Raw genomic sequence first — 14934 nt, 5'->3', positions numbered from 1 at the left:
TATAAACAGTATGTGATAAAGAAGGGATAGTGCCTCACCTCCACTGTGTATCTAGCTGGCCTCAACTCTATAAAAGCGGTTTGGTGGACTGATAGGTAATCAACAAAAAATAGTGACAGGAGTCTGCTGGATGTAGTACATCTTGTGTCCAGAGGGAGAGGTATACCACACTGGCCACAGAAACCTGATGGGCATGCTGGTCTTCAACATCATCCTCAGTGGCAGGAGTACTGCTCTCACTGAGGCATCTGACCTTCTTTCCTCAGGCAGTTTTGCCAATGCAGTTGAGCTGCAGTTAAGCTATACAAATACACATTACATAACATAACAGAATATACCATAACATAAAATAAAATAGCATAGATCTTTTGATTAATTCATTAATTCTAATGCATTTGGGGCCTGATTTAGAGTGTGGCAGAGGGAGTTACTCCATCACAAACATGATGGATAGCCTATGGAACTTGTAATACGGTGGATGGGATATCTGTCATGTTTGTGACGGAGTAATCCCTGTGCTAAACTCTAAATCAGGCCCTTGGTCTTTATTCATGTTTAGAAAGTGAAACTGCTCTTCAATGCATTGTTTACACTACTGATCCAATTAAGTATCCTTACAAATGTTGTCCTTTAAATTAATCTACAAAATGCTGAAAAAGTTAGTACTGAGTATAATGAGGTTATTTGTTACAGTTCATGGCTGCAATAGTATGCTGCCAAACCTAGGATTATTTGACTATCATGTCCCAGAGTCCATGTCACTGTGCCTTATTAACAGTCTGTGAAGTTGAGTCCTGAAATAGTTGTATTTCTCTCAATAAAGGTAGAAAAATCCTAGCCTTCTTATGGACACTATTGGGGACATACACCACAATATGATTACAACATTGAAGGTGAAGTCTATTTAAAATTTGAGCATTTACAATGAGGCATTTTGAATTGAAGAACAAATAACAGTGCTATATTATTAAGACTGAAACCATGATTTATAAACAAAAATGACAGGCAATATGCAAGTGTTATTCCAAGACATTTGTGTTAGTTGACCTGTCCTCTAAAGGGGTGTTTTTCATGCAGAGCTGAATTTTCTAGCCCAACCTGTCCTCTTCCTGGTGTCTGGCACCCTTCACCTACTGGTGGGGGCATCATACTCAGCTCCTTCACAACCATCCAGCAAAACACCCTCCCTGTCACACTGCTCAGACCCGAGATCTGGCTTCTTGAAAGACATCTGGGTATCAAAGGAGTCAAGGGCCAGTCTATAGAAGTCCTAGGTGAGTCACTCAGTGTTCCCTGGCAGGTCCTTTCCCCCAGCTGTTCATCAGGGGGCAGATGGAGGCCAGACACACTGAAGAGACTCATCGTAGTCCTGGAGGTGAGCCTGAGTCAAAGTCTTCAATCCATCCGTGCAGAGCAGCAGGTGGCTTCTGCTTCCAGGCATCCTTTCTTCATCATCGGTTTGAGACCCAGGGTATTTTCATCTACCTGTCACTGATGCAGGGACTTTTAGTCTGGGGAGGAAAGTTTTAGGAGCCAGGCACCACTGGCCAATCCTAGGATGCCACATCATCCCTCCACCCCTCTCCAAACCCCCCAGCACAGAATTCTGGGGCAAGCCAATATGGCAACCTTCAGTTGTCTGGAAAAAGCACCCCTGAGAGCCTCAGCCGTGCCCCTTTATGACACAGCTGCTTTATCCCTTCCTACCAAAATGTCTAAGCCATCCCTTCCTTTACCAGCAACTGCAGTAAGCACTGTTAATTGTCCTGTTGTGTGGAAAGGCCTTTGATCTCTCTGAGCGTGAGCAGAATTATTAACTTTGCCCAGCAAAGCAGACAAAGGCCTAGATCCGATCCTCATCTGAGCGAGTTAAATATGATAAATCTTAATGTGCCATAAGGTGTTTATATAGGATGTTGGGGATGTGAAATTCATACTGTGCTGTGTTTACCCTAGATTGATACCTTACTGGATCCTGTATGCCTAAATGGGACAAAACTGTATTTTAATGCAGATTTCCCCTTTAAAGTGTACACAGTGTAAGCACCACAGACCTTCAGTAAGCAATGCAGACCTACATTATGAATGCCAACTCACATTGTAAGGTCTACCCTGGGACAGCACAAATCCTGAAGAGTCCCTTTCTACGACAGGCTACCTATGCACACATACTGGGTTTTGCAAGACGGTAGTCTTATGTGCAGCATGGAGACATGTGCACACATGTGTGCTCACGTGTTCAGGGGTAAAGAGCCCAGAGTCTCTTACCCCAGTTGTGCAGGAGCAGGCCTAGTCTTAAAAGGACGACACTGGCAGTTAACACACTCAAATTCACAGTGATTGAGATTCAGGTAGTAAGACTCACTCACAGCAAAATTCCAAAAAACGGGTAGTCAAATGTGAGAAATTCCACAGAGGTATATGGCGGAACTGCTGAAATAATTAATTAATACATGGAAGGCTGTGGTATAAGGAATGGAGCTCAATTGGGCAGTCCTTTCTCAATTTCAACTGGCTATATGAGGATTCTTTCACTTCACTGCTCAGCAGTTCTGCTCTGATCAAACGAGGAAGCAAATTTTGGACACTTTCACGTTCACTGTGGTGGTACATCATCCAACACAGATCCGCTCCTCAATACCTGTATTCAGGTTACACCATGACCTTCAATGTATTCCCTTATTATACCAACAGGTTCGCCATATATCTCTGGCTGTTTGAACCTACACAAACAGGCCTCATATTGAATTCAGATAGCCTGTAATTGACCAATATAACTGGAGCTCTGCAATTATAATCTCAACATTTATATTACCTTCTCAGTCTTATAAGACTTATGCACCGATGATGATTCTCCATTTATAATGGATTGAGGCACCACTGACATATAGGCCCTCATTTGGACCTCAGAGGTACCGCCGTGCTGAAGACCCCCAGTGCAGGCGGTTTTCCACCCAGCGTATCATTACTGCTGGCAGCCCTCTGACGGGGAGCAGCCATACTGGTGGTCGGCGGTGAAGTGGAGGCTGCTCCACCTCCACCGCCACGTCATAAGAACACCACCCACCGAAGCACGTCCCAGGATTCGGCGTAGCGGTGTTCTGGTGACCGGGATCTGACGGCAGAGCAGTCCCGATGGATCCCGTTCCCTCCCGGAGGATCACCGGACAAGGTAAGGTGATCGTTTGTTAGGGGAGGAGTGGGGGGATGTTGTGTGTTGTGTGCGTGCATGGGGGTGTGCGTGTGAGTGTGTAGAGGGGGTGTGTCAGTGCGTGTATGCATGCGGGGTGTGTTGTGTGTATGGGAAATGTATGCATATATGTCTGTGTGTATGTGTGCGTGTATGTCTGCTTGTATGTGAAGTATTTGTGTGAGTGTGCGTGTAGGGGGTGTGTGGGTGTCAATGTTGGGGGGGGTGGGGAGGGGAGTTCTGCCACCTTTGGGGGGTCGTGGGTTTGGGGGGAGGACTCTGGGGAGGTGAAGGGTGCTGGGGGAGACCCCTATCAGTGCCAGGGAACGTATTCCCTGGCACTGATAGTGCCTACCGCCATGGATTTTGTGGCGGTACAGAACCCCACGAAATCCATGGCGGTATGCGGGGTCGTGATACCACCGCCAGTCTAGTGACGGCCGCCGGGCTGGAGACTGAAGTCTTCAGCCTAGCGGTCGTTACCACCCTGGCGGTCGGAGTGTAGAAGTGGTGGTTTGACATGGCGGTAACCGCCATGCTTGTAATATCATTTTTTTCCCGCCGGCCTGTTTGCGGTATTACCGCCACTTCTACACCAACCGCAAGGGTTGTAATGAGGGCCATAGTATGGCCCACCCTTATATTATTAACTGATGACATCTGAGTCGTATGTGTACTTTCAACTTGTCATACAGGTCTATAATTGGCACATAAGTATCACAATTATTAGAGCACCAAGCACAGTTTTCTCACCCCACTGAAATTCCGTGTAGATTGTGTATGTCTTTATATATGTTCTAATTTTTATTAAAGAACTTTTCCCAATATCTAATATTTTTTTTCATCTTATTGTTAAAATAGGGACTACTGTGCTTTGAAATAGTACTGACACCTCAAGTCCCCAGTCATCCCTAGGGATTCCCTGGCACTAAAATATGTAAGTGAAAACAAAGGCAAAGGCAAGAGATTTCCTCCAAGGCTATAAGAGCCGTCCTCCAGTTGCTGGTGCAGAAGAAGACGATTCTAAGGAGGAACAGGGAATGTACCAGTAGGCAACCGAAAAAATAAGCACTGGTGCTAGCACAGGTGTTCTAATAAAAACTATTAATGAGAAGTTCATGTATTCTGAGTAATAAATTTGTGTAGAAAATATAATAACATAGAAAAAAATGCACTCATTTGAAAATGTGATTACGTTGAGTGGCCGCCAATGTTCACTAAGTGTATTTATTAATAGTCTAATGCTATGAGATATTGAGCATATGTTTGACTATTGTAGTAAAATGTCATTTAAAAGTTATGCATTATGTATTAGCTTTAGTAGTTGTAGGCCTTAATTTAGCGAAGGTCTTCGCCTAGTTTGCAGCCTCCTGTCAAGCTGTATTTCTTAACGTTTAATAAATGGCTGTCCTAGAGAGTTAAACTGTGATTTTTCATTGTATTGTGTAAATTTGCTCGTAGCTGAGAAGGTTTCTCATGAGAAGATGCTGTTCTTGCTAAATGTAATATTTTGTGTGTAATGTGTGTAAGACTGACTTTCCCAGGAGGAGAACAATGGAGACACTGACAGGAGTAGAAGCTGCAACAATATTGTTACCTGAAAAGCTGGATGATGAGGACATTGCAGGAAAACCAATCAGCAACATGTGAACGGAGTAATGGTAGAATTAATAGATTTTAAGTTTTAGTTTTATTGGACAAAGTATGAACATGCGATCCCTCGACCAATAGGGATTTGGGAAATAGTTTTAGTAAATTTAACTTAACGAGACTGCACTGAGCAGAAACCAGCATTTAGCATTTGCCGTGAGCCCATTCTTGCCCATTTTCCGTCTTGACAAGAGATGTGCTTAACTTTATTATTTAAAGACTTTGGCCCTCATTACAACCCTGGTGGTAAATGCCGCCTACTGCCGTGCTGACGGCCACCAAAATACCATGACCGCGGCAGTAATCCGCCATGAGTATTATGACCCACACATAGAAATCTGCCACTATACAGACACCCACTCAAGTCCTCCAGACCAAAGGTCAGTGATAAACTGGAGATAGCAAAACCCACACCGTTACGCCAACAGGAATACGCCCACAGTATCACGACCCACGAATCACCGCGGCGGTCTTTCAACCGCGGTAAACCATTGGCAGTACACACCGCCACGCTCAAAAAACACACATGCATACAAAACTACACCACATTGGACAATTCAAAATACACAGACCTGACACACATCCACACACCACACCCACACACCCAATCCAATATAAAACACACACCCACTTTACCCACAACCCCTTACAGCGAAAAAAAAAATAGCACACAGAGAGAGACAAGCCAGGAGCACCCACTCAATCAGAGTCACAGAACACCCTCACTCATACACCATTCACGCACATCACAGCATACACCACAACACATCCCCCCACACATCCTCACACATTTCACTCGCACCACATCCATGACACCCCAAAGACACCCCAAGTTTTCTGAGGATGAGCTAAGGGTCATGGTGGAGGAAATCATCCAGGTAAAGCCACAGCTTTTCGGATCACTGGTGCAGCAGACGTCCATTGCAAGGAGGGTGAAGCTATGGCAGAGAATCGTGGACAGGGTCAATGACATGGGACAGCACCCAAGAACCAGGGATGACATCAGGAAGAGGTGGAACGACCTACGGGGGAAGGTGCGTTCCGTGGTATCAAGACACCAGATTGCTGAACCGAGGACTGGCGGTGGACCCCCACCTCCTCCCCCACAACTAACAACATGGGAGGAGCAAGTCTTGGCGATCATACATCCTGAGGGCCTCGCAGGAGTAGCAGGAGGACTGGACTCTGGTAAGTCAATTCTTCACTACTTCATCCCCCCACCCAACCTGCATGCCATCACAAACTCCTACCCCTACCATCACACCCATCACTCAACCAACTCACATATACTCCAGTAGCACAACCCACCCATCCCAATACAAAGCTCTGCATGCACCCCCATTGCATGGACACCCATCACAGACCTGCATGGACACCCATCACCATAGCATGCCCAACAGAGAGACTCACCCATCCCACAAAATCCCCACGCACACAAGGCCAAGCTGACAGGGAAATCCCAATCATACAGGGAAACCCACCCATGCACAAGATGGCACATGCAGATATATTAACAATGCATTATCATCCCAACAGGACCCCTAACCAACGTCACCGGAGAGGAGGTGCCAGCTTCATCCAACCCCCCCAGAAGAGGCCCACAGTGATGACAGCTGCTCTGCACACCTGGATCAAGATGACCAACCTGGCCCACCAGGGACCTCTGGACAGTCAGTTCCCCTGCCACTGTCCCAACCCACCACAGAGCCCCCCACTCAGGAAACATCAGCACAGCACCCACCCAGCTGGCCCAGGACACGTCAATCAGCAGTGTGTCCACCACTACAGGGACCCCAGGCAACCCCACAACCCCAAGAACATCAGGGACCTGGGGTCAGTGGCAGTAGGCACACGGTTCAGGGGACAGAGGCACAGGACAACAGGGAAACTGGGAGGACTGCTGTGCGACAGGGGGAGGACAGGCCAAGGGAACCGACCCTCCACGAGACACTCTCAAACATCATGGGAGCATACCACCATTCCAAGGAGACCATGGGCCAGGTACTGGCCAAGTTGCAGGAGACCCAGCGGCTGCAGGAGGGACAGTACCTGGGGATCAGGGAGGACCTAACAAAAATATACACCATCCTGGTCACCATTGTAGGGGTGCTGGCTGACATGGGCAAGACCATGAGGGAGGCAGTTGAACAACAAAGGGCGCCTGACACTAGCCAAACCGAGGAACAGCCTTCCACCTCCGCCGGCGCTAGTGGACAGGAGGCCCGCCACAGGACCAACAGGCCACCAGCACCCCACCCCCTGCATAAGGAGAACCACCCCGCAAACGGTCCCTGCGATCCAGGCAGAAGACAGAGAACATTGCCAAGACCCCCGCCAGGAAATAAGACTCTCCTGATTGTCATCATTCTGTCCCACTCTGGCACCCTGTCCACCTTGAACTGCCATTACTCCCCTTCCTATGTCCCCTTGGACAAAGCACCTGTGATACAAAGAGACTGGACTCCAGCTAGACATTCCTCCACCATCACCCCAGCCCATTGCACGTACCCCTATACTTAGTGGCACGAAAATAAACACCCTTGAAACAAACACCATACTGGAGTCACTGTAATGATTTCCAAATGTATTAGTACAACATTATCAAAGCATTGCAACGTATATGTTCAGTGAAAGCTACTAAAGGATGACCTTTGCTGGGCAGCAGTACATATAGCAGGTTCCAGAATGGGGCACACAGATCTGTAAATTGAGAATCCAAAGGGAACAGTCAGTGTCCATAGACAGAGTATAAGAGGCTGCCATGCTCAATGTCCAAAAGATTACTGAAATGTTAAGTGGAGTTACAGTCTCTCACCTGTGTGTCACTGGAAGTACTGCTGTATTATGTTTGTTCTGTTGTCAACATCTTCTTCCTCTGCCTCCTCTTCGTCACTGTCCACAGGCCCCACACAGCCACAAGACCATCTCCAGGCTCATCCTCCTGCAGAAAAGGAACCTGAGGTCTCAAGGCCAGGTTGTGCAACACACAGCATGCCACGATGATCTGGCAGACCTTCTTGGGTGAGTAGAACAGGGATCCACCAGTCAGATGGAGGCACCGGAACCTGGCCTTCAGGAGGCTGAAGGTTCTCTCAATAATCCTCCTTGTACACCCATGTGCCTCATTGTAACGTTTCTCTGCCCTTGTCCTGGCATTCCTCCCTGGGGTCAGTAGCCATGAGAGGTTGGAGTAACCAGAGTCACCTGCAAATTTCGAGGGACAGCTGTTAGACACACACTAACCCTTAGGGACAACCCCATACCCAGACACCTACTTATACTGGGTGGGGACCTTGGGGTCACCTATTAGCCACACCCGGTGCCTCTGGAGTTGGCCCATCACATATGGGATGCTGCTATTCCTCAAGATATATAGGCGTCATGCACAGAGCCAGGATATTTGGCATTCGTATGGGAGATGTACTGGTCCGCCAAGCACACCATCTGCACATTCATTGAGTGATAGCTCTTTCTATTCCTGTAAACCTGTTCATTTCTCTGGGGGGTGACAAATGTCACATGTGTACCATCAATGGCACCAATGATGTTGGGGATATGTCCCAGGGCATAAAAGTCAGCTTTCACTGTGTCAAATTCATCCACCTGGGGGAACACAATGTAGCTGCGCATGTGTTGCAGCAGAGCAGACAACACTCTGGACAACCCGTAAGAGAACATTGGTTGAGAAATCCCTGATGCCATGGACACTGTAGTTTGTAAGGATCCACTTGCCAGGAAATGGAGCACTGACAAGACCTGCAATAGAGGGGGGATTCCTGTGGGCTGGCGGATAGCTGACATCAGGGCTGGCTCCAATTGGGCACACAGTTCTTGGATTGTGGCACGATCAAGTATGTATGTGATGGTAATGTGTCTGTCCTGCATTGTTGACAGGTCCACCAGGGGTCTGTACACCGGAGGATGCCGCCATCTCATATTCTGCCTCAGCGGTTGTAGCCTATGGAAGAGAACGGTGAGCAGAGGGTCATATTTGCACATGGATTGCACATGTGTTGCTGAATTTACGTCACAGAAGCAGTATGTGAAGTCGAGAGTCAGTTGATGTGCCAATGTCTGCTGTGATGCAGTTAGGTGCCATGCCATGTGCCCCCCTGAAATGGCGGCTGCCTGACCTGTGAGGAGTGGGAAATGAGGTAAGTGCTCTGGCGGTAGGCGGTTGATGACCACTGTGCAACTTAGCATTGGTTATCATTGGGACCTATGGGTTCCAGGAGCCAATGGCGATGTACGCCGGGGGTGACAATACGCACCGCTGCGGACGTCACCGCCATTTTCTATCTGTTCAATCACTCGATACCTGATCTTCGACAGGAGAGGACCTACACTGCAAGTGCTGCTGTGACCTGGGTCTGGAAGCGACAATGGCTCATGTGTCTGGGGAAAGGGCCCCTGCCTTCACTGCAGAAGAGTTGTAGAAACTGGTGGATGGGGTCCTACCCCAGTACACATTACTCTACGGTCCTCCAGACAAACAGGTTAGTATACTGTGAGCATGATGCGTGGGAAATGCATGTTTGGAGTAGTGTGGATGTAAGGCACATCCTTTGGGTGCTGTGGCGTCCTGGCCTGAGTGCTGCATGGGAGGTGGTCAATGTATGTGCATCAGGGCATGGCTGGGAACTGGTGGGCCATGAGTAGGCCAATCCGGACGGGTGAGTAATTTCCTTTTCTGCTGTCTTTTCCCTCCAGGTCAGCGCCCACCAGAAAAAGGGTATCTGGCGTGCCATCGCCAAGGAGATGCAGACCCTGGGGGTCTATCACAGGTGGAGCACCGACTGCCGCAAGAGATGGGAGGACCTGCACCGCTGGACCAAGAAAACGACGGAGGCCCAGCTGGGCCTGGCCTCCCAATGTTGAAGGGGTGCCCGTCGCACTATGACCCCCTGATGTTCCGCATCCTGGCGGGGGCCTATCCGGAGTTGGATGGGCATTTGAGGGCATCTCAGCAGCCACAAGGGGGTGAGTACAGATTCTGAAAGCTGACTTAGCGTGCTTTAGGAGCCTACTGGGTGGGGGATGTGGGCTGTTGGTGCCCCTAGGCCAGGGCTATCATGGCAGGGTAGGTCACTTGTGTGCAGGCTCAGAAACACCCCTACCCCAATGGTACAGGTGGCCATCTACTACTGGGCAGGATCCTTCGGGTGTCAGGTGTGCAGATGCTGGCGTTAGGCATTGTACCCCAGGGGCTGGTGACTACCTTAGCGAATGGTTGGGCATGGCATAGTGCATAGGGCAGCTCCCTGTGTGTTGTGTACACCAACGGTAGTGGTGTTGCTGGCATTGACCAAGTGTATACTCTGTCTCCCTCCACCCTTTTAGTTTTGTCACCCTGTCCTTATGTGCATTAGCATCATCTGGCGGAGGAGCAGAGGCACCGGTGACGGAGGGAGCTGCATCCCACATGGGCCTTGAGGCCGAATCCACTGAGGGTGAAAGCACCAGTGGGACGAAGGGCGAGGGGAGCTCCACGACAAGGACAGGAGGGGAGACCACTGACAGCGACTCCTCCTCTGACGGAAGCTCCCTTGCAGTGGCGGACACCTTTGTGCCCACCCCAACAACCGGTACAGCCGCCACCCCCCCTACTAGCACCGTCCTCCCAGCAGCCCTCAGCGTGTTTCCCGTTCCCGCTCACCCAGGAGGGTGTGCATCTCCTTCGCTCCAGGCACCTCAGGCCCTGCCCCGGTCAGCCCTGCTGCCCTCAGTGAGGAGGCTATTGACCTTCTGAGAACCCTCACTGTTCGGCAGTCAACCATTCTGAATGCCATCCAGGGTGTCGAGAGGCATTTGCAACAAACAAATGCTTACCTGGCGAGCATTCACTCTGGCGTGGCGGCCCAACAGAGAGCATTTCAGGCTCTGGCCTCAGCACTGATGGCAGCCCTTGTCCCTGTGTCCAGCCTCCCCCTCCAACTTCCACTACCCAGACCCAATCCTCTGTACCTCACCCTATCCCAAGCACACCTTCAGACCAGCATGCACCCCATACAACACACAAAAGTGGCTCAGGCAAACATAAGCACCACACTTCCTCTCACAGGCACTCACACAAGCACCATGCCCATGCAAACACACCAACATCCACTGCCTCCACTGTGGCCCCCTCCTCCTTGTCGTCAACCTTCCTCCCAGTAGCGTCTCCTCTCACACTTGCATGCACTACATCTTTATCCACTACCTCCATCACCAGCACGCCCATCACTACATGCCCCTCACTGGCAGTCACCACCCCAACAACCATTCACATGTCCCCTGTGTCCTCTCCCAGTGTGTCTGTGACCCCTCCTCCAAAAGCACACAAACGCAAGCACCCACCAATACAACAGCCATCCACCTCACAACAGCATTCAGCCCATGCACCTTCACCCAAACTCAGCAGACATACACCTCCTACAACCACTCCCTCCTCCTCCACTCCCAAACCCTCTCCATCTTCCCGTCCCACTGTATCTTAAAAACCTTTCCTAGCAAACTTTGACCTTTTCTCTACGTCTCCCTCCCTCATCCTTCCCCCCGGGCCAGGGTGTCAAGATCCAAGGCCAGCACCTCAGCCACCAATGCGGCGCCCGCTGTGGTACCTGCAAGTCCCAGAGGATTAAAGGGGGCACCCGTCAGGGCAGCCAGTGTGCCACCGACTTCTGCAAAGGACCAACCCATTCCACCCCTTGCCAAGGTGAAGAAGGGGCCAGCATGCAGTACTGCCAAGAAGCACGACCCACCCAGTAAGGCCTCCTCCAAAACTCAAGCTTCCAGTGCCAAGGTCCCAGTAGCATCTGCCAAGGTGGGGAAGGGGAAGAAACCCCAAGGGAAGGCAATTCAGGCCACAGAGGATCCAGGTGAGGAAGTAACGACAGCCCCGCAACCTGTGCCACGGGGAGCACCACCGCAGGCACGGCCACCTGGACCGCCATCTGCCCCACCACCTGCACCGCTCCCCGCACCACCACCTGCACCTTCGCTGTCACAACTGTCAGTAGCATCATCCCCAGTGGGCAGCCGTCCGATGCTGCAGAAGACGGCCTGGTGTCTCCCTCCACCACTACCAGCACCTGCACCACAGCCGGCACCGGCAGCATCCCAGCTGCGGACAGGGCCGCAAGCACCGCCATCTGCACAGCCACATGCCCTGCCGGTGCCACTACAACTGTCAGCAACAGCATACCCAGTGGGCAGCTGTCCGGGGCTGCAGGAGATGACCTGGAGCCCCCCACCACCACTTGAAGCACCCCCACCAGCACCAGCACTACCACCAGTTTGCAGTCTTAGTCGCCGCAGGATGGAGTCTGGCTCTGCCTCCCTGGAGTATCATGCTACCTGTTCCCTGAAAATCTCGTGCCTCGGACACCCAGGTGAGGAAATGGGAACTGCAACACCCCAGGTGTAGCATCACCGGCACAGGGCGCCTTCAGAACCAGTGGAGAAATGCATCCACTATCACTTTCCTTGGCAGGATGAAGCAGACTGGGCACAAAGCCCCCTCCAGAACCAGTGGAGAAATGCATCCACTATCACTTTCCTTGGCAGGATGAAGCAGACTGGGCACAAGGCCCCCTACAGAACCAGTGGAAGAGGCCACCCACTTCAGAGACTTTTACTTTGCACTCCCCAGGACCAAGCAGTGGGCAAAGCACCCACTTGAGAGACTGTATCTTTGCACTCCCCAGGACCAAGCAGTGGGCAAAGCACCCACTTGAGAGACTTTGGCTTTGCCCTTCCCAGGACCAAGCAGTGGGCAAAGCACCCACTTGAGAGACTGTGGCTTTGCACTCCCCAGGACCAAGCAGTGGGTAAAGCACCCACTTGAGAGACTGTGGCTTTGCACTCCCCAGGACCATGCAGTGGGCAAACCACCCACTTGAGAGACTATGGCTTTGCACTCCCCAGGACCAAGCAGTGGGCAAAGCACCCACTTGAGAGACTGTGGCTTTGCACTCCCCAGGACCAAGCAGTGGGCAAAGCACCCATTTGAGAGACTGTGGCTTAGCACTTCCCAGGTCATTGCTGTGGGCATGTTGCCCCTTCCAGGAGCAGTGGCTTAGTACCATCTTCCGGCTGAGGTGCCCCCCCTGTCCTTCCCCCTGAGGTGCCTGTGTGTTTTTGACCTGATGCCCCTGCAGTGTTCTCTCCGTTGTGAGGCAGGAGTCAAGTGTGGCCTTCCCCATGATTGTTTTGCTTACTGGGCCATGGACATTTGCAAAGGACAGTGTACGGCCTTCTGTTCATTTTGTAAATTTTTGTATGTACTGGTTTTTCCAATTGTTTACTTTATCTGCCTATTTCTAATATATGAAAGATTTGACTCAATTCCTTTTACCCTTGCGTTCGTCCAGGGGCTTACGGGGTGTAAATGTAATGTTGATGCATGTGTTTGTGTGTATGGTGTTTTGGGTGAGGGTGGGGGTGTGGGTGTTACGTGTTGCATGTGTGTGTGTCACTCTGTTTTTCCTCCCCCCCTCCCCTGTGTGCTAGGTGCAGTGTTCACCGTTGACATCGCCACCGCCGTCTTTGGTGCTCCTGATATATGAGAAGATACACCACCATCAGCAGGACCTGCAGCTTGGGCCCCATAGCGTCCTGGGTCTTCATTGAGTGTCGAGAGGTGAGTGGTTTCCCTTCCTAGTCCTGTTTCTGCCGAGCTTTTGATGTAATTGGTACTGCCCCAGAAAAGCTGGCGGATTGGCGAGTTGTGATAGGGTGGGCGGTAAATTGCCTTCCGCCTGTATCTTAGCGGTGACCGCTGCAGTGTTTGTTGCTACCGCCATGGGGGTCGGAGTGTTAAAGTGGCTGTCTGTGTTGGCGGTTTCTGCCATGGTCATGATCCCATTTTTTTTACCGCCGGCCTGTTGCCGGTATTACTGCCGCTTTACCACCGACCGCCAGGGTTGTAATGAGGGCCTTTGCGTTTTCTGAACTTTGATGCTGAATCCTGATACCTTGCTGATGAACTGATGTCCTGATGAAGAAGACTATCTTGTCTTCTCCATCCAATTGAGGAGAGGTATAAATTGAAAGTATGTGTCTGTTATGCATAGTTGCTTTTTCTTTCAAGGTACCAACCGCACTATTTTGCGGTAGCCATAGTTAGATGTTTTTCTAAATTTGTGTTACTAAATTGTTTTGCCTGAAGCCCAACATGTTGATGGTAATCTGGTGTTAGTTAAGGATCCTCACTAATTAAAATCAGATATATGGAATAATGTTTGATGTCTTTTCTCTGTTGAATTTAAATGTATGTGACCTCATAGTGAAATTGTTCTTGTTATTAATTTGCACTGTAACCTTAAAATGCATAATAGTTGAAGCTTTGATTATAATACGTTTCTCCGTCGCTTTGGACAGCCAATGTTATTTCTGTATGTGTATCATTTGATTTTGAGGTTAATTCACATGACTTTAGCATTGTTAATATAGGGAAATAAATATTCTAGCTTTTACTAAAAGGTATGGTTATTCATGACTGAAAGGTCATGGTGTGTGACAATTACTGACTCTATTGATTATTTATAGTATTGATTATTTTTGATTGTTGATATTGTGTATTGGTTAATGATTATTGATCTGCATGTGCTGGAATTATGGTGGGATCAAGTTAATTGTGAGTCAAAAGGTTCATCGACCTATTTGCGTCCCCTTGTAAGTTTACTTATTAAGGTCAGACACGCTAACACTGGCAACACAAATAGGTCATATTCACAACTGAAATTGCCTAGTGCACTAATACACATAATCTAAATACTATGCATAATGTTACAAATACGTACAAAATACAGTTGAAATCATAATATACAACCCATTCTCAGAGGATCTAGCAAGGATAAAGTGCAAATCTTCAACCCCAAATTTTGTCAGAGGGGGTAACCAATTCCAAATAGTTGCCTACTGCATCAGTATGTGAGGTTCTGTGTAACGAAATATAAGTCTACAGGCTTTACTGTAGTGTAATAATAATCCATCCTTAAAGACCTAAACTCTTTATGATTTTTACAATAAAAAGGCCACACTTACTGCATCTGTCATAATGTTTCATAGTAAATAAATTAGGCCTATGTCATCTGGCATAACATTTCAAAATC

Source organism: Pleurodeles waltl, chromosome 3_1 (assembly GCF_031143425.1).
Source record: "Pleurodeles waltl isolate 20211129_DDA chromosome 3_1, aPleWal1.hap1.20221129, whole genome shotgun sequence".
Taxonomy (NCBI): Eukaryota; Metazoa; Chordata; class Amphibia; order Caudata; family Salamandridae; genus Pleurodeles; species Pleurodeles waltl.
Note: the sequence above shows the minus strand (reverse complement) of the source record.